Below are 24,736 nucleotides of genomic sequence, written 5' to 3'. Positions count from 1 at the left end.
TGGCCCTGGAGGACCCACATTAAACAGATGTGGGTCTTACAAGATATGGATTTGTAAACTTCAACTCCAGTTTCATAATCGTAGGAAATGTACCAGTCCTAGTGATTGTTGGTGATAGGTTTTTTTTTTTTTTTTAATCCTAAAATTCTGTGATTCAGGAATTGAAGAAACTGGTTCTCTTATGTATAGCTATTGTCATTATCACTTAGTTCTGCCTGCTGAAAAGGCAATTGGGAAAAATATTTCGCACTCTGCTGCTGTACCCCTGCTTTGGAGATTTTTTCCCAAGGGGTGGAGGACATAGGACAAGCCACATACACAAAGACTTTCATACAAGCATTGCTATAGGAACGAATATTTGGAAATAACTATTCAACAGCAGCGGAATGCTTAAGTAAATTATGATGTAATTAGTAGGTGGAATGTTATGTAATTGTCAGTGACAAATTGGAAAACTAGAGCAAACTTGAAAAATATTTTTAAAAAAGTAGCATAAAGAATGTATGTGCACCATTGATTGAAACCTTATATAAACGTGCATGTGAAGAGACAATACAAAAGTTACGAAAAAATGTATTTTATATTTTTAAAATAGATATGGAAGGCTTTTTGTTTGCTTTTATGTTTTTCTCTCTTTCCCAAAATTTAGCCGTTAATATAAAAATTACTCCTATACTTAAAAGCCTACATTTATTGCTTTTATTTTTTAGTATGTCTGTGACCCTGATCAGTAAAGATCAAGCAAAGAGTAAATTAAACATTGAGAACCCTCTAGCTATTTTATTGCTTTTAAGCCATTGAATATAATGTGAGACAGTACAGGAGTTCTTTTCTGTTATACCCAGTTTTATTTCACACTTAATTTTCCCTCACAGGCAAGGCTTCTCTGTGCTCTGCTGGACTGGGCTCTGGGAGGAAAAAGTGCACCATCTTTGTACAGCCTCTTGGTTTCCTCAGTCATACGTACAGTTTGATTTCATTGATTTCTTTGGGTCTGTGCTCTCTTTGATCTTTAGCATCCACCAAACAGCAGCTCTTTTTAAACAGTAGTTTCCAGAGTTATTTTACTTTCCAGCTATCCCCTTTTAAGTCTTTTTCTAAAAACTATGTATATCTATTATGGGTTTTTTTTTTTTTTCTCCCTAAAATTAAATAACCTCGGGATAGTTTGTCTTCTAACTCTGATAGAATACTGAACTTGTAACTGTAAATAGCTGATGCAGAAGCACAAGAGGGTTAAACTTCTATTACAAATGGTTATTGTGAGACCTTGCTATAATTTGTAATAATAATTTTTAAAATAGCAAGAATTTTAAAATAGCAAATGAGTAGAGGTTTCCCAAAATCTTGTCAGACTTCAGAGTGAACACAGTAAAAGACGCACACACACAGCAATATATGTGTGTATGTGTGTATACTATCCACACACACACACACACAGAGCTATGTCCTTTGAATTGAATACTTTTTCCTTTTTTCTGTTGCATTGCTCTAGAAAATCCCAAAGGGAAAATTAAATAGTTTTGCCTTCGACCCAGATTACAGGTTACATTTTTCTTGTCAGTTTCTTTGGAACTTCTTTTGAGAAATTTATATCAGCCTGATGCCTTTAGAATAGCCTTTATCTAAATGAAAACAAAGTTTTAAATGTTTTTTTAGAAACTTTATATCAGGGATATTAGATATTTCTCTCTTCTTCCCCCCCCACCCCCTGCCGCCACCATTTCTGATGATTTAATCCTTAATACAGCCCAAGGCAAACCTCAGCGGGTGACACAAACCTGGAGATGATCCTCGTACTCCCAAGAACAAATCTACAGAGGAGAAGCTCCTTTTTAGAGAAGATTTATTTATCCGAGAAAAATCTACTGAGCTCCCACTTTGTGCCAAGAGCTGTTTTAGAGAAGGAGTTTAAAGCAGTGAACAAAACAGACAAGGATACCCCTCCTGACATTCATGAGTATTGTTATCTAGATTTAACGAGGGTGTTCGTGGGAGAGGTGATGACTAAGAGCAGCAATAGTCTAAGCCCTGCCTTGTGACCAGGCAGTGTTGCCAGGCCAGCCTGGAACTGGGTGGCTGTCTTTGAGTTAGATGTGAAGGAGGGGAACACCTGTGTCCTTGAATATTTTTCCTAAATCTCTTATATTATTTTAGGTTATACATACGTAGTATGTATCACACATAATAAATAATATAATTATTGTATTATTTCATTTCTCTCTCAGCAACAAAGTTTACTAGCAAAGGATGTAAGAATGCATCTTTTGTTAATAAGCTATTAACTTTTCTTGAAAATACAAATAATAGGATGCTGATTCACTTTGCAGAAGGAGTATTTATTTCACAGTAATCTCAAAATGGATATATTTAAGTGGTTAACTATCCAAGTGTATTTAGTTCATAACTTTATTTACCAGAAAAATGAATTACACCTAACAAATATGTGAAACAAATTTCACTGAGACTATCCCATTAAAATTAAAACAAAAACAAAAACACTTTTTCCCCCTGGGAAATACAGTTAGCAACTTACCATTTAAAAGCATATTTAGAATTTTTAAATAGTTAGAATATAATATTTGAGTAAAAGGAGACCCAGATCTTACTTCAAATGACTGTCCCTTGGTCAGTGTAAGTATTACAGCTATTTCAACTTCTGTACGCACGATCCAGTTGTCTGATTACCATTTCAGTTCTGTTTTTAAATTCTCAGAAAATGTCTTACTGGCCACTTAGAGATAAATCCTGAACAATATGAAACTTTGGGGGAAAAAAATGGTAAGGAAAATAGATTTTGAAGGAAGTTATATGAAGTTAAGTAGAATTAATATTTTCTTATATAGACATGGAATATTAGAGTGCATCTCAATGCAGATGTAACCAAAACCTTCGAACTTTACAAATTTCACCGTAATTTATTCAAAAATCCGTGAACGTTTATCAGATGACCACTCGCTTTCCAGGGCTAGGTTTCCTTATACTGGAAGCAAAATCTGACATGGCTTTACAGTTGGTGGCCCAGGTGCTTTTCAGATTGGAGAAGGGAATCAGAATCTAGCACCAGGCAGGCAAATAACCGAACTCAGTGAAAGTTAAGAAAATAATTAAGTGACGGAACACAGCATATGGGTATGATGTGTCTTTAGGCCATTCACACGATCCGTGTGCACTTGACCATGGGTACATACCAGCTGGAACCATCTCTGATCCTGACGAAGCACAGCGCATACACACAAACATTTTGTTTTTGCCCCACACGTGAAGTTTTAAGTGTCAAATGGATTTCCTCTGTCACACTATATGCGTGTGAAATAATTCACCCTGGCCACTAGCTATTAAACTCAGAAAATGCAAACTAACTTTACTTTTAGCTGAAACATAATTGGAAGAGATTTACCCTGAAATGCAGTTTAACACGTTCCAGATTCTATATCACTCATTGTATTTGCTGATTGTTTGCAGTCAGGTCTTACAAGTTTTATGTGCAAGTTCTGTACCAAGCAGAATTATGAATTCCTAGAGAGTAGAAATGAGCGTGGAGGCTCTTTTTATTCTTCTCATGTGTATGTGCCCTGCTTCCCTTCCCTATTTCACAGCCCACAGCAGAGGGGACTGAGCATGTTGTCATTACTTTATAAATGCTTTCAAACCTGGTTTGGTTTTGAGGACTGCTTTGTGCTATTTCATTGTGGGTTTCTCAGTGCTACTGTTCTCCACATCTTTACTGTGAAGTGAAAGTCGCTCAGTCATGTCTGGCTCTCTGTGACCCCATGGATTGTAGCCCGCCTGGCTCCTCTGTCCATGTGATTTTCTCAGCAAGCATATTGGAGTGGGTCGCCATTCCCTTCTCTAAGGGATCTTCCCGACTCGGGGATCGAACCCAGGTCTCCTGCATTGCAGGCGGATTCTTTACTGATGTTTAGGGAATTCCCTAAACATCTCTAAAAATGTTTATTTCTATTTTAACATTTTTGGTTACACAGAGTGATATGAAATTAATGCCAGAAGAAATTTCCATTTTGCTCTGCTAAAGCGAGCACCGTGGGATATGAAAGAGAAAAAAAAAAATGTTAATTATAGACTTTAGCATTCTATGCTGGATCTTTTTCTTGTCCTGGTCAGAAGAACAGGTTTTAAATGGCCTGAGGGCCAGGGCGCCAGTGGTACTTTCTTGTTTGGAGACTTCCAGTGGCAACTGTAGCAAATTCAGTGTAATACCACAGCGGGGAGAAAAGTTCGTACAGATGTGTGATCCAGAATGTTACTTAGATTTATTACTCATGCAGAAAATAAAACCGGTTCCCTTTCAAACATTCTGTCAATTGTTAGATAAAACACTACATAGTCTCGGCCTATTCATTTGTTTATAATGTATAAAATAATTATATGCTCAGCTATTTCATATGTGAATCACAAGTATTATCACCATAATTGTTTAACAGTTAATCTCCTTTTACAAGGTAGATACACGTTTATGAGCCACTTCAAATCAAAATACCAGGCAAAGGAACTGATTTACATATAAAAGCAAAGCAAACAGGCGAACTTTTTTTTTTTTTTTTTTAATGTGGCCTTGTCACATCCCTGCACGCCCACTTTTCTCCGTAGGGCTTCTTGTGTGCCTGAAGAATGAAGGTAGGAGTCTCTTAGCAAGAGATCAGTGCAAGGAACTTGCACCCTCTCCACCCCTGGGCAACCTGCCATCATCCTCCTGCGGCCACACCTGTTCATCTCCTAGCAGGGCAAAGAGGTGTCCCATACCTATAGCTGTGACGCTGAGGAAGAAGCGCATGGCAGGCCGGAGGCCACAGTAGGAGGGAGGATAAGCGCTGACCTGGGCCCGGAGCCCGCTCTCGCTGATGGTCCAGGCTTCCGCGTCTTCCGCTTGCACCTCATTCACGCACAGCCGGACACGATGAGTTATGTACAGGTTCAGTAGGCTCTAGGCACAAAGGGAGACAGCAGAGCTCCTAGAACTAAGAGTTTATAAGCTACGTGAATCGAAAAGGGGCAACACTGAAGCAGTTAACCAAAAATTCAAATCAGCCTGTGGTTAAGGACTGAAGAAAGCAGAAAACAAGTGCTACAGCAATTCAGAGAATGGCAAAATCAGTGTGGAGCGGAGGGTAGTGAACGCAGGAAGAGCCTGACGAGGAGATGGGCAGGGGATTATATGTGAAAAGTTGAGGAATTGACAGGGTAACCTTAAGAAAGATCCAAAAGAGGGCTTATGTGTGGACACGTGGCTGATTCACTTTTCTGTAAAGCAGAAACTGACACAATGAAGCCACTGTACTCCAATAAAAATTAATTTTTAAAAAATGGAAAATGACTTTTAAATATACCGGAAAAGGATAAGGAATCAAAATACAATTTCGTTAATATGAAATACTCAGACTAGGCAGATTCATGGAGATAGAAAGCGAATTATTTGTTGCCAGGGCTTGGAGGCAGAGGGGGCCGGAGGAGTGACTGCTTGATGGTGCAGGATTTCCTTTTGAGGAGATTAAGCTGTTTCAGAACTTGATAGAGGTGACTTTAAGGATGTCCTAAATATCATTGAACTGCACACTTTAGAACAGTTAATTTTATGTATGTGAATTTTACACAGAAGCAAAAAAAAAAGTTCAGGGCTTGAGATGGTGTAAGAGGAAGGGGGAAAGAATTTCCAGGGCAAGAAAACAAAGCCTGGACTAGTGAATAAGCACAGGCTGTGGGGGTCATTCTGCAGAGATCATCCCAGCGGAAGCGGGTCGTGTGTCTGTGTGAGCAGTGAGAAATGGGATTGGAGATGTAGATTTCAGATGGGATGAGAAAGGTTCCGGGGTGTAGGCAAAGGAGTGTGGGCTTTATCTTGTAAGAAGGGTTGGGATTCCAGGTCTTGGGGGGAAGAGTGAGATGATTTAATCAGAAGGTTTATTTGGCAGTAGTGTGCAGGGCAAGCAGCTGGGAGGCTATCGCAAAATCTGGACAGAGGAGGGCCTGTCAGAACAGAAAGAGACAAAAGGAGAGGGCCGTCGTGAAGCAGCTTCTGGAGACGGCCCCTGCTCTGATGCTGCTCTGCTCACTGTTTCCGACTTGGTAAAAGGTAAGCGCAGATATGAGGATAAGCGTTTACAGCCGTTTGTAGTAGAAAACAAGCTTACACTTACCAAAAGGGAAGGGGGAGATAAATTAGGACTTTGAGACTAGTAGATACATACCATGTATTTTGGAGTAGGAACTGGCAACTCACTCCAGGATTCTTGCCTGGAAAAATCCCATAAACAGAGGAGCCTGGTGGGCTACAGTCCATGGGGTCGGAAAGGGTCGGACATGACTGAGTAACTGACCATGGATACACTACTGCATATAAAATAAGTAATCAACAAGAACCTACTGTATAGCCCAGGGAACTATATTCAGTATCTTGTAGTAACCTATAGTGGAAAAGAATCTGAAAAAGAATATATATGTATGTGTAATTAAATCACTTTGCTGCACCCCTGAAACACAACATTATAAATTAACTATGTCAAATTTAAAAAAATAAATGAAAAAAATCAGTAATGGGGAAAAAAAGTCTGTATTGTCATGACATTCAGGCACATGCTTTTTTGCATTTTGTAAAAGTATCCACAACAGGTTAAAAAGAAAAAAGAAAAATGCCCTCATCCCGAGTTAGAGCTCCACTGCCCTGAAGGACAGGTGGACTGGACTTAAGGACTGGGCCTCTCAGGGCAGTCCTCAGCCGCGTCATCAGTTTTATGGCTCATTTTTATGTCACTTTACCCCGTGCCACGTGTCGCGCTGGCTCTCGACGAACAGTGAGCAAGGCAGGTTGCTCCTTTCCCTTATGGAGCTCCTAGGTCATAGACTGTCAAAGAGTCGCTAGAAATTAAAGGGAGGCATACGCGAGCTCAAAAACAACCTCACAACCACAGTTGTCCAGAGGTGGGGAAGGCCGTCGTGTGAGTGCCAAGTGCATGCTTTTGTCAGTAGAGATATTTAGGCAGAATCTGAATGGCTGTCTGTTAAGGGGTCTTATTTGATAGGAGAAAGGAATCAGGGACCTTATAAAGTCCCTTCCGATGTTAAGGTGATTCCCTGCTCTGTAACATTAACTTCGGAGAACAGAGTTCTTTCTCTTTTTTTTAACTTGAAGTGTAGATGACTGACAGTAATGTGTAAGTTTTAGGTATACAGCTAGTGATTGCAGCATTTTTGCAGAGTACATTCCTGTCTCTTTCTTATTTGACTGTATTGGAACGACAATGTCCACTGCCATTCTCATCAGTACTAGTAACTATATTTCCCTACATTTGCCTGCAAGTTTGATTTTTAAACCTACCTGCGCAGTGAGTCCCGCAGTTCTTTTTAAAGAAAGTACTGTTCTCACATGCCTCCTCAGCTGTCATTTATTTCCAATTTTACTATTCATTAAGTTCCTCTTCCATGTGACATTTGCACAAGCAACGTGGATTTCTGCAGAAGTTACGTAAATCACAGGCAGGCTGCTGACCCTGAAATCATTAGTCCCCACTCCTGTGATGTAATGCAGAGGCCGAACAAGACCAGGCAGGCTACCCGTGTGGGGAATGTCTTTGGGATTCCGTTTTGGTGTGGGTGAAAGCTCAAATAACTTTTATTATTCAGCTTATTTCACTTAGTTATGACAAGTCTCAAATTCTAATTGTCAACATTTGAGCAGTTCAAATGATCATAGATTGATTGTACTTGGGAGAATCTGGAGAGCTAGACTCCTGTAGGAGTGAGGCATGCTTGCTCAGTGCTCAGTCGTGTCCGACTCTTTGAGGCCCCACGGACTTTAGCCCGCCAGGCGTCTCTGTCCATGGGATTTTCCAAGCAAGAATACTGGAGTGGACTGCCATTTCCTACTGCCGGGAATCTTCCCAACCCAGGGATCGAACCCATGTCTCCTGCATATCCTGCATTGGCAGGTGAGCTGCTGAGCCACCTGGGAAGCCCCGTAATCAATAAATATTTGTTGAGTGTTGTTCATCGAACGATATGGTGGACAAAGCACTTCACATGGGAAACTACTATAAATGCAAGCACGGGAGTAAAGAAAGTGTGAGCTTAGAGAGAAAAACAGACAGGTTCCTTAAGGCAACAACATCCTTTTGTAATTACCAGTGTGAACACTTTTTGGCTCAGTAATTGTGGAGGCTTCTTAATTCCCACACAATGTTTAAAATCCCAGTGCTGGCTCTTTCTGAGTCTGGGTCCACAGAGAGCAGCTGAGCTGAAATGGGAAAAGTCATTTCCTCCAACTCTGCTTTCTGGGCCCCTCCTCTCCTGTCTCTTTCCTCCTTACCACCCTCCTCCCGCCTCCCCCTGCCCCTCAATTCTTGCTCGTTTTGTTTCTTGTTGTTTAGTTGCTCAGTCGTGTCCGACCATTTTTGCGACCCCATGGACAGTAGCCCGGCAGGCTCCTCTGTCCATGAGATTTTCCAGGTAAGAATACTGGAATGGGTTGGCATTTCTTCCTCCAGGGGATCTTCCCCGCTCAGGGCTCAAACCCGCGTCTCCTGCATTGGCAGGTGGGTTCTTTCTTACCCACCTTTCTTACTCTAACTGTGTTCTTATCCCCCCCCCTTTTTTTTTTTTAATATTCTGGTGTTTTCCATATTCTGTCCCTTTTTTTCCTTCTTTTTCTTCTCTCTCATCTGATGGCCCTCTTCCTTTTCTCGTTTCCTAATACCTCTGTTTTTGGTCCAGTCTCTTAACTACGGTATGGAAAAGGAATGTATTTTTAATCCACTAATCAAATAAGGACATGGGTATTTTTTTACTCTATTGAGGTATAATTGACATAAATTGACATAAATTTAAAATGTACATTCTGGTGATTTGAAATACCTATGTATTGTGAAAGGCTTCCCTCCATTTGTTAATTAACATCCATCACCTCACAAATACCCCTCTTTCCTTTTTTTTTTTTTTCTTTTTTGGAGAGAAAATGTAAGTTCTATGTTCTTAGCAAATTTTGATTATATAATACAGTGTTAACAAGTATAGTCACCATGATGTACATTCAGGGGTTTTTTCCCCGAATGTAACATGAGCGACATGCTTATGTTGCTCTTTCAGACATGAAATAAAATTGATTATCACTTATAAGTGGATTTTAATTGATTTTTTTAAAAATTAGTGAATCACTAATCCTCAGATTTGGAGAAGGGGATCAACAGATCTTAAGTCATAATTCCTAGTAAAGCACCATAGCTTATTGAAATAGCTAATTGTCTTTAACAACCTTAGTTCCTCATTTTTCCACATGGTACATGTATCAGATATATCATGGGATCCTTTAGCACCATCTAATTTTTTAAATTACATCTTGATTTACACAGTTACACAAGAGCTGGAATATTTCTCTGTTTTGTTCATTGTTTATCCCCAGTGCCTAGAACACTGCTAACAAATGTCAGATGCTCAACAAATATTGTTGCTTTTTTTTAAGTTTGGAAGTCTTGTTTTTTTTTAATGTCTAGTTTTATTTATTTGTTTGACTGCGGCGGGTCTTAGTTGTGGCTTGCAGGATCTTTGATGTTTGTTGGGGCGTGAAAGCTCTTGTTGCAGCATGTGGGATGTAATTCCCTGACCAGGGATCAAACTCGGGCCCTCTGCGTTGGGAACACAGAGTCTTAGCCAGTGGACCACCAGGAAGTTCCTATTGCTTTTCATTTCAGATCTACAGTTTCATTCTCCTTCCTAATCCTGAATAGGTATCATAACTTTCTGGAGTAATATTATTATTCATTGGAATAACTTAGTTTACGATTGGTTTATAAATGTAACCATAGAGTTTCATGTTTAGATAATGCTTCCTTCCAGTTCAGTCTCCACTTCAGTCTGCTCCACAGTTTAAATCCTCAGCTAAACTGTCATTTACCCATCCTTCTAAAGGACTCTTCCTTAACTATCTCAGGCATCAAAAAAGTAACCCAGCAATTGATAGCAATAGTTAATATTTACCGAGCCCTGATTCTATATCAGGCTCTATTTTAGGCACATTACATACCGTGTCTCATTTTAGTCGTCCAGCAATCTGTAAAAGGTATACACTATTATCTCTGTTTTGCAGATGAAGAAACAAACCCAGAGAGGTAAAAATAACCTGCCAGGTGATAAACCTGAGATCCGAACTCAGGCAGCCTAAACCCAGGCACGTCTTGCGCACACTCACCAGAGTCTAATTTCCCAGTATTTAACTTGCCAGAGAATGAGATAACTGCACCCCATACTACCAGCACCATTCCACACCTAGCAATTCCATCCACAGAAGTGTAACCGCATTCAGATGTACCCAAGGATTAGATCCAAGCTTTTCAGCTGTTCTGCTTCACTGTCAATTGGTTTATGTGTTAGCGGGAAGCAACTTGAAAGTACTTCTAATTGTTACTTGTGGCAAAGTAAAGTAGATCACCAAATCTTTATATTCACTAACTCTGCTGTCACTGAAAACCAACCGCTCTTAGGAGATTCTTTATTTCCATTTTTCCCTTTCTCTTAAATTCCTCTTCATTCAAATAAAGTCACCTTATTTTGTCACCTCAGGCTATAGACATCAATTTAGTAGGCAGTTTTGAATGGGAACGTTGTAAAAATCTAGGGAAGGGTATGATCAGCTCATCTTGACTCTGGCTTCTCATGGAATCAGTCAGCAATTTGGGGGCGGGGAGGTCAGTGGCAGACCAGGTATTTAACTCAATGGGATAGAAATTGGTCATTTGGGAGCATTCATACACTTTCGCCTTCCCTCAGTGCACCAAAAATACTTTTCATTTGAGAGCATCTTGGAGAAGGAAATAGCAACCCACTCCAGTATTCTTGCCTGAGAAATCCCATAGACAGGAGCCTGGTGGGCTGCAGTCCATGGGGCCCCAAAGAGTAGGACACGACTGAGCGACTTCACTTTCTTTCTTTTTCTTTTCTTTCCCCTGTCCCTTAGAAAAGTTGATTTTGCTAGGTCAGTTCCTTCATTTTTGTCAGGTATTAGAGAATGGTAGAAAGGGGCTAGATATGAAAAGTTGGAGAAGATTTAAGTTGCCACAGTTCTAAAGAGCTGGGACAGAGAGGAAGGGGAGATCATGACTTTACTGGGCTGGGGATGGAGGACGTGTTGAGTTAGGAGGACTTTTGCTGCAGGAGATGCTTTGGAAAGCGTAGGACATGAAAAAGTCAAAGGAAAGGGAGGTGAAGGTATTGAGTTGGGCCTCCTTGAACATCCTCTGCGAGTCTGGAGGAGAGATGGAAAACCTTTCATCTGACGGGAGGCGAGGAGGGGTCCAGCATGTGTTGGATTGTGCTTCCTTAATTCCAAAGAGGATGAAGATGGGTAGCTTAGGGGATGCTGAGTGTGAGGTTCCTGAAGAAAGTCGAGGAGGGGTGTTCCCCGCCAAAAATGGAAATACACATTGAGAAGTCTTGAGAGAAGATGTGTGGCTAGAGATGAAGATCTGGGAGCTGTAATCAAGTTAGTTGTGTTTATAGATGAGAGTGAGGACAAGACGGAATTTGCATAACACATGGAATAGAAGAACTCAGGAGGAAGAAGTGCCAAGAAAAAAGACTAACACAGTAGGCGTAGACTAAGGCTAAGAATTCAGAGAAACTGATCCCTGGGCAGCAAAGGGAAGAGAGGTTTCAAGAGCAGAGGATGGGCAGAATAACAAACGACGCAGAGGCAGAGGCACTGATGCCCGAGCCAGCTCAGAAGGGCATGTAGAAGTCAACTGTTAAATTTGGGGGGTTTTGTGAACTGTTTGTTACCCACGGCCATTATTAAAAGTTACATTGCATGCACCAGCAATGAAACAGGTGATGCTGGAAAAAAGAAGGTAGTCAACCACACCAAGCGCGTCGCTTCCTGATTTTTTTTTGCACCGCTGACGTGTTGGTTGGGATTGCATCTGGGAGGCCGGGATCCTGTGTCATGCGCTGCTCCTGCCTCAGCTCCGCCCATCTCTGCTGTCTTGTTGGTGGCCTGAAATCAGTCACCGTGGGAGTATTTCCACCACAGGAAAGAAAAACACTGCAAACCAGAGCATTTTTCCTGCCAGGAGACCCAGTTATTAAACATTGGGCTTCCCTGGTGGCTGAGACGGTGAAGAATCTACCTGCAGTGCAGGAGACCCAGGTTCAATCCCTGGGTTGGGAGGATCCCCTGGAGAAGGGAATGGCAACCGCTCCAGTATTCTGGCCTGTAGAATCCCATGGACAGAGGAGCCTGGCAGGCTGGAGTCCATGGGGTTGCAGAGAGTCAGACGTGACTTAGCGACTTTCACTTAACAGCACACCACTGCGCAAATAGAATGAAAACCAAGAAAAGCCTAATGGATTTATTAAGAAGGAGCCTACTTGTCACTTTTGCTTGAGTTTCAGTAGAAAGGTGGGTGGCAAAAGCCACACTGAAGTGGGTTGAGTGAAATAATGGAAAGTGAGAAAAATGTTCAAATACATTTGAAAACTAGTGAGCTAAATAGCTAAGCAGATTGTTATTGTTGATATTGTTGGTTTTTTTTTTTTTTTTTCTGATCATGGAGCCTACAGAACATATCCAATGTTAATGTACTTTATTAATCTCCAGATATGAACAATATGTGCAGATTCATTTCATGGTGGAAGCTTTTCCACTGGAAAATCTTGAGGAATCTAGTTATCTATAGAACGTATATTTGGGATGCTGCTGCTGTAATATTTCACAAATAAGATGATGTTCACTGTAATGTTGAGATTAATATTCTTGTTTTTAAAGTTTCTTAGATCTCTAAGGAAGTATTTGCAAGAATGAATGTTGAATTTTACTGGGTATTTTTCTTGTAGTTTTTGAGGTAGTCATGTGGTTTCTTTTAAAATTTGACCCACTTGCTGGAACACATTATTCTAATAGATTTTCCAATATTAAATCTTCTTTGTTTTTCTGAGATAAATCCAACTTTATTATGGTGTTTTATTCTTTTACTGTACTATTGGCATTTGTTGATTAGCATTTTATTTGTACATTAGCGTCAGTATTAATAAGTGAAGTTGGTATTTTTGTTCTTTTTAGGTGTTGAAAATTAATTTGGTCACTTTTTTTCCCTACTCAGAAACAATTTTATGTAGCAAAAAACATTTCTGCCTTGAACACTTGGAAAAAAATTATCTGTAAAATTATCAAGGCCCAAAGCTTCTTGGGGAAGTAATTCTTTGATAAGTTTTCAGTTGTTTCCATTTTTAATTATTTTCCTGTTTCTTAAGTCGACTTTTACCATTTTTATCATTTCAGACAGAGCAGATTAAGTTGCCTTTTGGCTTGTATTATCATCTACTTAGATTCTGGTAGAAAGCCTGTCTCAGATAATAGAAAGTTGGATGGGTAGATGTGAACAGACCCTGTCTAGTGTGGGTTCTGTTGAAGTGGGAGGGGCTCGTCTGCTGTCTTCACAGCCTAGTTCTCTGGCTTACATCGATGAGGAGAGAGATTTATGAATGAATGACTCTACCCCAGTCTGCGTTTAACTGATCAGATGGGGAACGTGAAAGAGCTATAACCCTTGGTATATACCGCCCCCAGAATGGATCTTGTTTCTGGCCGATTATTACATTTTATGTCTGGAAACTATACCTTCTATGGCACAGTGCAGTTCTGAATGGATACAGAGAGCAGATTACTGAGTTTACCAAAGGGAAGGGGCTTGAGAAAAAGTTAGAGAGACTTTCTGAAAGTCACAGAAACTGGCCCAGTTTTCTGTCTGGTCCAACTCTTAGGGCCACAAGGTAGGACTACATAGCAGTTTCCAGAGAGCTTAACTTTCTTCCTGTCAGTTTTTTTTTAATGAATTCATATGTATTTCAGGTGAGTGTCAAGAAAACCTAATATGATTTAATCTTAGCCTGGAGTCAACATTCTTTACTTTTTCAGATAGAGATTTTATTCAAATTTTTCTTTATCATTATTCTTTCCTTGTGTTTTCACATATTTGAACACGTTTTAGTTGACTTAAGGGTGAAAAAAGTCCAAGTGGTAGTCCATTGTAGAGAAGTTATTTCTCACGTATCATGTGTATTATATGTTATGAGCAGTTTTGATGTGGGCACTCCTTTCATTTTTTACGAACAGGTGAGAGAGTGTTTCACGTGCAGACTACATTGCTCCAATACAGATCAACAGTCAGAAAGCAAAGCACGCTGGTCTAAAACTCGGACAAGTTAGTTCTGTCTGTGCCCTGTCCTGAAAACAAAATAGTTTCCCTAACCATTGGTGCTGAGTTCACATTAGGAGGTTTTCAATTTCCAAACAGAAGTACTAACCAATGCTGGGGAAAGAAACAAATAATCAAGCAAAATACACTAGCTGCAGTTTATATTCTTTTAATGCAGAAATAACAAAATGAGAAAACATTTTATATTCATGATCCACTACGTTTATGCCTTTTGTACAGTTCATGAGGTTCTCACAGCAAGTATACTGGTGTGGTTTGCTATTCCCTCCCTGGGGAAGATTGAGGGCAGGAGAAGAGGGCATCCGAGGATGAGATGACTAAGGCATCACCGATGCAATGAACATGAACTTGGGCGGACTCAGGGAGATGGTGAGGGCCAGGGAGGACTGGCGTGCTGCAGTCTATGGGGCCGCAAAGAGTCATGACTGGGCAACTAAATGACAACAACACGTTTATGCCATGCATTGGATGTAATAGATTAGGTTTTTTGCAAACTCCAGATGGAAGGGTGCAGAATTTAAAAAAAAGAAAAGAGAAATGGGAATTTGGGGGAGGTTAGACTGGGCAGAATGTTGGGTCTGGCTGTTGGGACTTTGAAGGCCCTGATGATAAGGCTTTGGCACTGGGTGCTATTTTGTCTTTACGAACGCACAGCTATTCTAGGATCCCTGAGTCGTTTGTGAGAGCCAAGGATACACATTCTTAGACCTTTGGCATGATTACTAATAATCTGCTCTCTGCGTCTTCCTTGTATAAATCTGATCCACTGGGAGGGGAGTTTGGGAGAGGATGGATACATGTATGTATAAGGCTGAGTCCCTCTGCTGTCCACCTGAAACTGTCACAACATTACTAATTGGCTGTACTCGCAAATAAAAAGTTAAAGAAAAAATTTTTTAAGGCTCCACATGAAATGCGTGACATCTCTTGTCTCTAAATGGTTGTGACACTTACTTTAGGTTAGCAGGGATGTGCCCTCTAGAACAAGCTTGTATTTTCGTAAATGTCATCTTTGCTGTATATAACTTTTATCAGTCACCTATCTTTTGAGGTTAGTAATCCTTTTACGATCTAGTTTTTTTCTTAAGTCTGCACAGCAACATAGGTGCGATTATTAAGTCTGCATAAAAAATGGGTGAGACAAAGGACCTTGACTCATGATCAGTGACAGACTTGTCTGTTCAGGAAGATTCTCCATGATTTATTAGTCAGTCTGTTGTCTGCTTCTAGAGAATGCAGAGCATTCTAAGCTCAGGGAAGGCAAACATTCAGGATGAAATCCAACAGAGAAAATACATGTATTTGTGCTTATCCATCTTGACAGATGAGATTGTCTAAGAATTTTGAATATGTGTGTATATTAAAAATCTTCTTTCTTTTCAGTTGTTCAGGTTTGAAAGAAGCCACAACATACAACTCTAAGCCACAGACATACAAGAGGGACGTTTCCTTAAACAAGTGTCAGCCCTGAACAGTAGGTAAATTCTGAATTTATTGTACTAAATTTGTATTTAAAAGAATCTTTAAAAAAAAAAAAGCTGTGAATGCTTCATAGTATTTTATTGCAAAATTTCTTAGAGAGCTTTTATTTTGACTATCAGAATACTTTCTACTGTATAATCTATCAGTCAGTGAACGGAGGCCACAGTAACTTACTTGTCTAAGACAAAACAAAGATAGGAAAGTGACCTAGAAGTTGAGAAAATAACTCAGATCCTTAGAAAATAAGAAGTTTCAAGTACATTATATTAGATTCCTGTGTTAGTAGTTGTTAAATTGAGAGAAAAATAAAAATATCTTGCCTGATTCCCTATAAGTCTTGCAGCCATGATACCAGGTCACAGAGGAGAAAGTAGCTTAATTTTTCCAATGCCCAGGTATATATATTCTATCTGGGGCATTAAAATCCAGTGCTACAGTTATTTGTTTTGTTATTCAAATAATTTCAACTCCCAGTGACCTAGGCTGGAATAATTTGAACAATAAAATTTTTAAGAACTACAGCTTTGGATTACAACCCCCATCTATATACAATCATGTATGTATGTGTGTGTGTGTGTGTGTATACACATATATACATATATGTATATATATATGTACACACACATGATTCTATACTGATAGAAAGGGCTTCTCTGGTGTCTGAGATGGTGAAGAACCCAACTGCCAATGCAGGAGACACAGGTTTGATCCCTGGGTCGGGAAGATTCCCCTGGAGGAGGAAATGGCAACCCGCTCCTGTATTCTTGCCGGGAGAATCCCGTGGACAGAGAAGCCTGGCGGGCTACAGTCCGTGGGGTTGCAAAGAGTCAGACACGACTGAACGAGAAAGGCACAAAACAAAATAAATGAAGGACTGAATGAACAAGTAAATGGAAGAAGTACTTTTCCGTACAGAAGAATTTAAATCAGTAAACGTGAAAGGGATGAGTGAGATGGAAAACTGCCTTCAGAGAAGCCCAGCAGCAGTGACTGCCCCCGGCAGGCCCACCTGCCAGAACTCAGAAGATGAGTGTCAGGAGGAGCAGAATGTGGACCCAGAACCTCAAAGTATCTCCCTCCAAATATTTATTAATTACAAAGAGAAAAGTAGGTACGTTATGGGGGAGAATGCTGGCAGGCCCCACTTTAACCAAGTGACCAAGGTCAATAGGTTTATATCCACAGTAGTAACACATATTGAAAAGGTTCCATCAGGTCCTCAGAATTCTTCCCCAAAATTCATAACGGTAGTAGAATCTGGGAAAATGTTGGGCAAATCTCAATAGACATCCCACGAAATACCTCACCAGCATTCTTCAACAGTGTCCAGGGCATGAAAGACAAGGAAAGACTGAGGTACGGTACATTAAGTATGTGCACTTCACTCTATGTCAAGTATACCTCAGTAAAACCACTTAAAGAAAACAAGAAGAAGAAGAAAGAGTGAGAAGCTGGAGGAAATAAGGAGAAATAGCTACAGAACACAATGTGGGATCCTGGATTGGGCCCTGGAACTGAGAAAGGGCATGAGTGGAAAAACCGGTGAAATCCGCGTCAAGCGGTTTACATTCTTGTGCCAATTCATTTATTAGTTTTCCTCGTCGGGCTGTGGTTGTAAAATGTTCCCAGTAGGACGCCCAGCACACGTGACACGGGAACTGTATCTTTGCAACGTTTCTGTCAACCTGAAATTATTTCAAGATGAGACGTTCTTCCGGAGTTACATTGGAGTCCCTCAGTAACCATTCTCATTAGATTCTCAGTGGTTTTCAGAGAGAGTTTCTGTTTGTTTGCCAACTTTAGAACAGTCTTCTCACCAAGGATTACACTTTGAGCTCGCTCTTAATCCTGTGCGTACACAGAGCTTCCCCAGGCTCCACAGTTCTCCACCTAGTTCTCCAACCAGTTACTCCCAGCCCCTAGAAAACCTGTGACTGGGGGAAAACACCCCAAGGCTCTGCGTCCTTGGAAACCACCTCTTAGCAAAAACTTTAGCTGGTGATGGTCAGGGTGTGATTTCAGTGTTCAAACTAAATCTTTACATCTCATTAATGATCTCTTGGTCCACCGTTCTTCTTGATGCAAGACAACATTTGAACAAGCCCTTAGAAATAGGAGCCTTATATTTGAATGGTGAAGATAAGAGAAGATCAAGCTGTTTTCAGGTAAAATGTCTGGGAGTTCTGTGAATACAAGGAATAACGAGGGAACTTTGATTCTTAAAGCAAGTTGATAGCTGCATTGTTTGCTTTGAAAATCAGTTTAACTGAAAAAAAAAACAAAAACAAACCCAAAGCCACTTTAAAATCAAAAGACCAAACTCTTGAAAGACCAAGTAAGGGGCAGACATGTACTCTGGCTTCTGAAAATGAGCATTTAGGCATGAAAAACAAAATGCTAAGTATTAGTTCTTCCCTGAAGTTTTTTTGTCATCAACTCTCTTGTGTGTTCAACCAATTTGATAAACTACACTAGTTCAAAAACTTCAGGAGAAACAAGAAGAAACCGAAGTGTCATCTAGAATAGTCAGATTCATAGAGATGGCAAGTAGGCTGGTGACCAGGAGCTGGGAGGACTGGGAGATGGGAGTTTAGTGTTTAAAGGGAACTCAGTTTCAGTCTGGGAAGATGAAAAAGTTCTGGATGGTAGTGATGCATGCATAGCAGTGTGGATGCACTTAATGCCATAGAACTGTACATTTTTAAATGGTTAAAATGGTACATTTTTATCTAAGTGTATGTTTTACCAGCACTTTAAAAAGTGAAAAAAGAAGTAAAAGTCTTTAGCAGTTCCATTCCCCTTCTTTCTAGGGTGCCCAGCTATGAGCACAATCTCTGACTGGGGTTGTTTCTCCTTCAGAGGGATCGTTTTTAAAAATCTAGAGATGATTTCCTGGACATTACTTACCAACCAGGAGTTTAAATGGCCCTGTATCATAAATGGTGCAAGCAGAAAGAAACCCGGTACGCAAGAAACTGGAGAGCTGGGTAGTCAGGAGAGTTGCTTTTGGGTTAATTTATAACTAAGACAAATGAATCTATAAAAAGAAGAAAAGCCCCATAAGAATTATGTTAACTGATGGTAAGGGAGAAAAAAGGGTTTAGATAAAAGATATCTGAACTCGTTTGGTCCCAATGATTTTATGGCTGAGGAATTCAATTAGAGGTGTACCGGCCAAGAGCAAATCGCAGTCCTGTAAATTACTAATAGGACCCCATGATCTTTATCGTTTTCTGTATGTGCTCACATGCGGGGTTCAGGCCTGCCCTCTGTAAATACACTTTCTGCTCAGCTATGCTGCTAGGTATGAACTCAGAGCTGCAGGACTGGAACATAGATAGGGTTCTGAAACCTTCAAGGTGGGGAGGTGGTACGAGTAGAAATAAGATTAGGAGCTAGGACAGATAAAGTGACTTTGGCTCTTGAATTTGGGCCATTGGGTTTGTCTCATTCCACATTAAATTCTTTCAAGATGTTTTTGTTACTGAAAAGCTGTGAAATATCTTTTACAAGAAAAAGACCACCTGTAATCACACTACACTAAACTAATAAACTGCTATTCTAAGCTCGGAATAGTTCCTTGCAGTTCTAGCTGACCTATGTGTGTTTTTAAATCACTGACAGTTATGGTTTATGTAGTATTTCTGCTTCTTTCCCTGTTAGATTACACGTCTTTCTCCCTTTTTACCTGGCTTTCAGATGTCATAACGACAAGACGGTAGTTCATCTTAGTGATATCACAGAATTTAGTAAGCCAGTTTTTCAGTGGCTTCTAATTTTCTAATTGTTACACGCTTACTGTTTATTCTTGTTCAGTTACATACAGTGAATATCTTCATGCACATACTCCACTTTTCAAAAGAGTCATTTTCTTCAGATTAATCGCTTTAAGAGGAGTTCTATGTTAAAGGTTTTGAACAACTGTATTTACTCCTGCATTATTCGTTTTTGTGGCATTTCCCATTGCTCTGAGAATATATTAGCAGCAAATTGAACAAAGGCATATTTCCAGAGCATGTGTTTAAATGATTTCTGTTCATTTGAATCTGTTACCTTTCAGCTCTGGGTGTGTGCGTGTGTGTGTGTGTGTGTGTGTGTGTGTGTGTGTGTGTGTGTGACTGCAGAACAAGGGTGGAGAGTGAAGAGTTTCACTGGTTGCTTAGATATTAGAATAATATGGGCTTTGGGGTATTTCCAGGGTTGTGTCGGGAGGTGTTGGTTTTGTTCTGGGTTAGGAAAAACCAACTTGGTTGCAGTGAAGTTGCAGGTTATTTCCTGGGGCTCTGCCAAATTTAAATGAGATGTCAAGTTTGTGCTGTAGGTCCCTGTGGCCTTTAAGTCCGAATGTTGCTAGTTGTTATAAAGGAATGATGGCTTTTGAAAATGCAGGTTTAACTAGCGCTTCCAGAGAGACGGATACAAATGCTTTTTTTAAGGATTTATTTCAATCAAATATTTTAAATTGGTAGTTTGAATATTTGAAGGGAATAGTAATTTTAGGATAAAGATCTAATGATAAGAGAAAATTTTTAAAAAATAAGAGAAAATTTTAAGATACAAAATTATATGTTTAAAATGTATTACAATAAGTAGAAAAAGATTATTGGTGATTGTCTTTCCTTTTTATTCTAAACTGTCATTTGCGGGTTAAGTGTAACAGTTAATGATGTGAAATAGAGATTACAGCTTTTTAACTACAATGCAGTGTACTGTACATTTCACTATCAAATAAGCAACATAATAACAATTAAGATCACTTAAAGAAAAAGATTATCTACAATCAACATCTTTATTGAAACTAATTTCTACAAGTTGCTTTCCCGTTCTTAATAAATACACACACATTTTTGTGTGTTTATTATAGAATTTGAGAAAGAAAATACACTATCCCTGACCCTTGATGTCTGTGAAATTAAGAAATTATGGTAAATGATTTCTAAGTTATCTTTTCATTCAAAAACAGTATTTTAAAACCTGTGTCTGAACTCTGTAACATCTTCTGGAAAAACATATAATTTGATCACAATGGGTACTATCTTTACCTAAAAACTGTGAGTCCCTGCTATGAAATGTAGAGGATTAACTCCAAAAAATTAAGCCTGAAAGAAAAACTTCTGTAATGTTCACAGTTTATTAAACTGAAGAATTCATGGTAGGGTGAGGGGTTTGACTATTTGAGACTCTTGAGTAATAATTTCAATAAGGCAATGTTTGGCCTCAAGTAGTAATTTTAATAAAACTTACTGTACAAAGGTCTCATAAGAGAGGATACAAAACATTACTTTTGGCGATGACTTGATTTTCATTTATAACTGTGCTTTCATTCTTGTAAGAGAAAAAAAGTTTTTAATCTTTCTATAAATCTCTTAATTTTAATGTTTTCATGAACTAACAGTGTGTAAAATGACTGATTTTTGGCATCTAGTTAGACTAGTTAGGAAAAATGTACATGTCTTTCTAATCTCTCCTTCTAGGATTCTGTTGCCTTTTTAAAAATGCCAGTAATGAGCTGTGCTGTCCTAGCTGTAGCTTGCTTGATTCTTTGGCTCCTCCCGATAACGTGCATAAATTCTGCCACATAGGATCAACTTAACATGTAAGAGCTTCACCATTGGAGGCCATTGCTATTCCATGGACCATAAAGTGAAGCAGCTGTGATCTATCTGTATTATTCTAGTTGTTGTTTTGATTTTTCTTTCTTTACATGTTTGAACTCCTTGTCCTTCAGTCCAGATCTTGTGATCTGAAATCATTTAAATTATTAAAAGTTTGATGTTCTTAACCTTTTATACTCTCAGTAGACAGGACATAGGAAATTTAGTGACGTAAGCATCTTTAATAATCTTTAAAAGTCATAAGACTTGGTAGCTGGGACAAGAAACAATTAGGCATAAATTTCAGGGAAATACCAGAATGGCATGACTTGTGTTCTTTTGTTAGCAAGCCATTTGGCTTTCCTCTCAAACCCAAGGAATAAGTCGTGTGGCCACCTTTTATGATTTCAGTTTCATCTGCATCATAGAAATATATGTCTCCCTAAGTTTACTCACTATAATTTGTGATTGCTATTTTTCTTATCTGCGAAGGAAGTACAACAGTTCCCACTGGGGAAATACCATGTTAAGTTGATCCTAAAATAAGAAATCTAAGGGAAAGGTCACATCCTAATAACTTGTGCAAATCTAAATTCCCATGGAGCTTTAAAATTATTTTGTAGCAATAGAGTATTAACAATGTGTTGTTGAACTTCTTCCAGATAGAGTCATAAAATTGAGAACACTTTTGTGTACAGAAATAACCACTGATATATCAGTACAATTGACAAGGCCTATTTTTTTTTTTTTTTTTTTAGCAATCCATTTTGAGCATCCAGAGAAATCTAGCATGAATCATAAGCCACAAAATGCTTTTGGTTGCTTTCACTGAAAATATAAGATGTACTACTCAGGAAGTAGTATAATAATTATATACAGAGAAAGGGATTTTTCCTATAACTATAGAGATGTTTAATACTCCACTTTTTACCAGCCTTGACCCCCAGTTATACTTTGGAAGAACCCTAAGTATGTAATTCTAGACAGAATTTCTGCTTCCAGGGGCACCTGAAATTTGACACCTGAGCATCAGGGACATCTAGACTGTAATCTCTCCTTTTCTATTAGTTGGCAATCTGTTAAAATCTCTGGGCCTCAGTTTCCTTATCTGTTAAGATATTTATTATGAGGATCAAGTAAGACCAAATAAATACAGTTTTTGCAAATCATATATCTTTAAGATGTTACTATAGTCACTGTCTTTAGTTTTCATCTTTTCCACATGAGGAAATTTAATGCTTATCCATGTGATAGAGCATATGTTCAAAGAATGTCCACAGCTATTCAATATCTTTGTAATATCTCTCTTCAGGAAAGGCATTCGGCTCCTTCATTGTGTTAATTCATTAATTAACTTTGGTTTTGTGCACCTAGATGAAAAGCGTGAAATGTAATAGACCTAGACCCTACCGCTCATTTCTCAGGAAAAGTGCTTGCTGGGGAGCAGTCCCACAAACTAGAGTCACTTCCTTCAAGTTCACATCTTTTAAGAAGAACTGACTGGGATGCGTGGTGGCTGGAATGCGATGGAGTGACTTGACTTACTCCCTAAGTGATAAGTGAAAGTTACAATGGTCCCAGCTTGTGTTCTCAGTATGTGGAGGTCACTGTTCTCATCCTTTCATCCACCAGACTTTGCGGTGACAGTAACAGCAACAGCAAGTCAGAGTCTTAGGAGAATAAATTCTCTGTGCACATCTGCTCCCCTACATGGCAAGGGGAAAAAAATCTTTATGTGTGAACTACTGATGGCTGCTACTATAAATTTGTTTTTCCAACTTTTTAATTTCCATTGATGTTTTCTTAGTTCAGGTTTTCCTTATTCCTCACCTGAGTTATTGCACGTTCTCTCTCCGACTCAATCCATCATTCCCATTTCATCTTTCAAGGAGACAGATTTTCTTCTCAAACATGTTTCTGCATTTCACCCCGCTTCCTGGGAGCGTTACAGACTTCGTGGCCAACCTCAACCTACACCCTCAGTCTCGTGGCTTCCATGCTAGGGCGTGGCCACACCAGACGGCTCTATTAGTGTTCCTCTTATGGCATTGGTTCATGCCTAGAATGTACCAAGTATCAGATGATTGCTGATTTTGTAGTTAGTTTCCCCAAGGGAGCTTCTTGAGGATAGAGACTGTCTTCTGGATGTCCCTAGTACTTAACACAATTCCTAGCAAGGATTATGCAAGTGCTACAATTATAATGTAATTAAAATTAAGTGATTCAGATATACTTTTATTCCTGCTAATTAAGGATAGTACTATAAGCATTCTTGCCTAAATATTACTTTTAAATCTACCAACAAGAGATAGGAAGTGTGATACAAATGGTAATACCAGCCAGCTACTTTTTGACCTGTATAATTCAGAGATGAGGAATATTCAGTTCACAGACTTGTAATGACCTTTCAGTCTTCTCTAGTATTTGAAGCTGGGCTGCTTGTCAGGTAAAGATCTACAGCAGTTATTTGTACGGAGGTTTTGTTGTTTTTGTTCCTGTTTATATGTGTTGTTTATTCGACAAGCATTTCCGAGCTACTTTTCTGCATCCAGCCCTGTTCTAGACCAAGGAGAATGACACCATTCATTACTCACACTCTCATTTCAAGGGCAGTGCCAACACAGACCACATGAAAGAATTAAATCACAGAGCTGGGTGACGTGTGTTTGGGGGAAAACGTGTAGTGAAAGTTCGTAGAAGCAAAGACATCCGCAGAGCTGGAGTATTCAGGTGAGCTGAACCCTGAAAATGTGGATACGGAGATGTGAGAAGGAAGGAGCTGGAGGTGTTAGACACGAGGAGCATCGTGGGCAGGAATTTCGGGATGTCAGGGCCACACTGACTGCACTCTAGAGGCAGTGGGAGGTTCACGTAGGAGGGGGAAAGCCTGAGCTTGGCAGGATACAAAGGCCAGAGCAAGGAACTTGGCCTTGGTCTAGGAGACATTGGGCAACTTGAAGATTCAGGAGGGGAACATGGTGCAACAGTCACTCCATTTGGAAAGGACACGTGAAGGAGATAGTTTGATAACGTAAGATTGGGCGACTGAATAAAAAAGAGAATGGAAGAAAAGGGTCAAGAATGGCCTTTGGGGTGATGTTTAGAGAGATGAAAAAAACATGGGAGAGGAACTATGTTTGGGGGAAGAAAGATGAGGTTGATTTTAGGCTTGTAGAATTTGAAGTGAAGGTGGAGTATCTCAGTAGGAAAGCCCTAGAGAGGTGACAATTCGAGACTGAACCTTGTTTCGGAGGCTGGAATGAGAGACGTTGATTTGGATGTCATGAACACAGAGTGAAGAATGCTTCCCATAGCATAGAGTAGCATAGCATAGAACATAGAGTGAAGAACAGTGCACAGGTCAGGCTTAAGAGGGGAAGTTGAACAAATGGCAGGAGTAGATAGGATCATCACATCACTGCCAAAGAAGGCGAATTTTAAGAA

General features: G+C 39.6%; 1 protein-coding gene across 4 annotated transcripts in view; it reads left to right on the top strand.

Annotated features, from left to right (window-relative positions):
• The window catches only part of PPARG (peroxisome proliferator activated receptor gamma), a 124,227-nt gene that overhangs the window by 7,763 nt on the left and 91,728 nt on the right, over positions 1-24,736 (top strand). For 2 of the 4 annotated variants that reach the window (XM_061128911.1, XM_061128910.1), the window contains exon 2: positions 15,600-15,690. The gene's annotated coding sequence lies outside the window, so the exon portion shown is untranslated. Of the gene's footprint in view, positions 1-15,599; positions 15,695-24,736 lie in introns of all 4 variants that reach the window. The other 2 variants (XM_061128909.1, XM_061128908.1) reach the window with 1 other exon arrangement.

The sequence above is a fragment of the Dama dama genome, chromosome 24 (assembly GCF_033118175.1).
Source record: "Dama dama isolate Ldn47 chromosome 24, ASM3311817v1, whole genome shotgun sequence".
NCBI lineage: Eukaryota > Metazoa > Chordata > Mammalia > Artiodactyla > Cervidae > Dama > Dama dama.
This window is presented reverse-complemented; position numbering and strand designations above follow the sequence as displayed.